Source organism: Rattus norvegicus, chromosome 2, assembly GCF_021556685.1.
Source record: "Rattus norvegicus strain SHRSP/BbbUtx chromosome 2, alternate assembly SHRSP_T2T, whole genome shotgun sequence".
Lineage (NCBI taxonomy): Eukaryota > Metazoa > Chordata > Mammalia > Rodentia > Muridae > Rattus > Rattus norvegicus.
This window is the reverse complement of record NC_141535.1, coordinates 180,100,977-180,104,731: the sequence shown is the minus strand read 5'-3', so window position 1 is coordinate 180,104,731 and position 3,755 is coordinate 180,100,977. Positions and strand designations below refer to the sequence as shown.

The 3,755-nt window shown below is 40.2% G+C and overlaps 1 pseudogene; it reads left to right on the top strand.

Moving 5' to 3' along the window:
• The first annotated feature begins 1,967 nt into the window (after positions 1 to 1,967).
• Cox11-ps1 (cytochrome c oxidase copper chaperone COX11, pseudogene 1) lies at positions 1,968 to 3,543 on the top strand (annotated as a pseudogene).
• The last annotated feature ends 212 nt before the right edge of the window (positions 3,544 to 3,755 follow it).

The following is a 3,755-nucleotide window of genomic DNA, read 5'->3' as shown; positions in this document are numbered from 1 at the left end:
CAAGCTGCTGACCATTTTTATGCTCTTAGTTTCTCCATTTTGGATATCCATAATAAGAAGGAATCCTAGGCACTTGGGTTGAATATCTGTAGTTGTTGTAGAAAATAACACAACACGGGATTCATCTCCAGGCCTGCATAAATAATCCAGAGTGAAGTAAGCCTGCAATTCAGCACTTGAGATGTGAAGTCAGGAAGAAAAAAAATATGATATCCTACTTCAAAATAAAAAGAAATCAACCCAGTGTCCTTCTTCCAATATCACATTCCTAACCTGGACCTTCTTTTAACATGGTTAGCATTTTAACAACTTTAATATATATATATAAAATCCTGTTGTTTGGTGTGGTACTTAACAATATTAATAAAAAATAGTTTCTTCTCCATCTTCCCAGAAATAGAAATTTCTAAGCATTCCCATTGTATCAAAGGAGCAAGAAACTTCTATTACATTACAGGTTGTCAAATGTTCACAAATTCTGCATGCCATAGCATAGTGCAACTACCTTCTAGAGTAAGTGTACTACCAGTAATGATGGCCCTGGGTAGGGTGGTAACCAAACCATATTACATTGGATTTAATCATATGTCAGTTGTAATGGTGAACCATTATATACCAAGGAAAACTCTTGTTATATTCACCGCAGGAAGAAAATGAAGTTGACATATAGGAGTTAAAAGGTCTTATCCCAGGTAGTCATTTGACAATTGAAAGACAGGTAAGAGTTTGAGCCAATGTAGAAAGACTCTTTGTTTTGAGCCTCACAAATCTAGAGACAAGCTACTTGAGAGAGCATTTAATCATAAAACACGAGTAGTATTGAAAACAGAGGCTCCACCAGGAAACATGAACTTCATCTAGGGAAGAAGTGTAAAATAAATTGGTCTAGTCCTGAAACTAGTTTCTTAAGTACAAATAACTAATGAAACACTAATGTTTACTCCCTTAGAAATATTGCCTTTTTTTAAAGTCTCACTGATCTCCAGAGGTCATTTTGTTATTTCCTGGCTCTGAAACACTGGAATGCTAACTCACATCTATAGGAAAAATGAGGGTTTTAGTCCAATTGGCCAAGTTAAGTACACCACAGAGTTGGTCTTTGGATCTGAAGAAGGCATATTTCAATGAAGAAAGCTTCCAAGGCACATATGAGTCTAAACAGTCTGTTTGTGGTGTAGTAACTAGACACTTAGGGAAGCACAGATGTGTGCCTGGAAGGGCTGCTTTTACTGTTGCTGACACTGCAGAAGAGCCCATGACTCAGGATAGTAAGCAAAAGCTTCCATGCAGAACATTTACAGAAGAAGACCCTGCACACTGTGTACACTAAATTCTTCCTAAGGGATAGGCATGCATTTCTTCAATTCAAAACAAACAGACAAGAAAAAATAATGTTTTTTTTTAATCTCAAACATGGTCTGTCAGACACTGGGTCACTTCTCTTTATTATGAATAAATTTCTATTTCCCAAGCTGGATAGACTTTTATTTTTCGTGATACATTCCACAGAAAATGCCATTTCTTTCCACAAGTAGATATGTTGGAGAGTTGTAGAAGACATTGTAAAAGAGTTGTAAAAGATATGCTGTATTAGAAAGGCATAGTTAACTTTATAAATCTGGTAAATCCCTGAAGAGACTTTTTTCCCCAATATTAACTACTTGTGAGTTCTACCAATGAAATGTTTCAGCTTCATGAACAATAACCCAGAAAACTCCAGAAATCAAGGAGCCTCATACCTGTCCTCAAGGCACTGGTAACTGTACAAAGTGTCTTGTTGACTTAGAGGTTCAAACTCCAGCGATTAGAAGTGTACATGCCATCATTCCATTAACACTCTCTTATTTTACATATCTCTGCCCCTAAAACAGGACATATTTGTCATTTGTCACAATTTTAATTGACTGCAGTGTTCAATACTTATAAAGAAAAGCGGCTGCTTTCAGGTGGGGCTGAGGAAAGGGATTATGGAAGGGGTCTGTTGTCCCAGATGGAGGTTTGTGGTTTTGTGTGGCCAGGGCTGGAGCCAATCCAAGTGTTCATTCTGGGCTGTGGAGAACTCAGAATGGGTTCTTAGGCTGTGGTGGAAAGGGCTAGGAGGCAGAGAGCAGAGACTGATATGCCTCAGGACATGGAAATGCCAGAGCAGGTGCAGAGTGGGGGTGGGGGTGCCGCTGTGCCTACACCAAGGCAGCCAAGGATCAACAACCCTTTCCACAAAAAGTGGCAGTTGCAGAATAAGATGGTGCTCCCCTAAGTGGCCGTAACTGCCATGGCCCTGCTGGGGCCTTCTATGCTGTGGTGCCCCTCTATCATATCTACTGCCAGACTGCCAGAGTTGTAGGATCAGCAGTGGCCTGGCACACAGTAGATCAGATTGAAAACATGGTGCATGTTAAGGATCGGGTCATTAAGGTCACCATCATTGCTGACTTTCATGCCAGTCTCTAGTGGAACTTCAAACCAGAAAAGACTGAACTAGCATCTTATTTTATTTTACTTTATTTTATTTTATTGTAATTTTTTATTATATATATTTCTTTACTTACATTGCAAAAGTTATTCCCCTTCCCGCTTTCCTATCTATAAGCCCCCTTCCCGTCCCTTTCCCCTTCCCATAAGGGAATTCCTTCTATACATCCCCCTTGTTGCCCCCCTCCCCATATTCCCCTGTACAGAAGGTCCAACCTTAGCAGGACCAAGGGCTTCCTTCCCCTTCACCTGGTGCCCCAACAAGGCTATTCTCTGCTACATATGCAATTGGAGCCCTGGGTCAGTCCGTGTGTAGTCTTTCGGTAGTGGTTTTAGTCCCTGGAAGCTCTGGTTGGTTGGCATTGTCGTTTTAGTGGGGTTGCCAGCTCCTCCAACCCTTTCAATCCTTCCTCTAATTCCCACCAAGGGGGCCCTGTTCTTAGTTCGGTGGTCTGCTGCTAGCATTGACCTCTGTATTGGACATGCTCTGAATGTGTCTCTCAGGAGAGATCTATACCCGATCCCTTTCAGCATGCATTTTCTAGCTTCATCAATCTTATCTAGTTTTGGTGGCTGTATATTTATGGGCCAAATGTGGGTCAGGCTCTGAATGGCCATTCCTTGAGTCACAGCTCTAAACTTTGCTTCCATATCCCCTCCTATGGATATTACTTCCCCCTTTTAAGAAGGAATGGGAACATCCGCATTTTGGTCATCCTTCTTGTTGTGCTTCCTGTGGTCTGTGGATTGCATCTTTGGTAATTCCAGCTTTTTGACTAATATCCACTTATCAATGAGTGCATATCAAGTGTGTTTTTCTGTGATTGAGTAACCTCATATAGGACAAACCAGTAATTGGAATTTCTACATAAAATGTACCGCTCAAACCTGGATAGAATTTCAATAAAATACAGTGCTTCTGTTTTGTTGTACATATGCCAGTGTTTTTTCTATATTGTTCCTGAATTGGCAGAAGATCCAAGAATGTAGAATGTTGAACTCATCAATCTTTCTTACACTTTTTTTGAAGTGAAGGAAGGGCACAAGTTGCTGGTCACAGGCTATAATTGAAGTAGTTCCCAACACCTGCTTCGGATATGTGATTTTTGGAAAATCATGAAGTGGTCAGGCCGGAGCTTTCTCAGAAGAGAAATATTTTACAGTAGTGTGTTTTGAAACCTTGTATTCTAAAATGGTTTTACTTTTCTTTGTTTGTAAATTCATTTATCCCACTTAAGACTGAGAAAAATGTTCAGAATTCTGTCTGTGATGGTGCTTAAGGA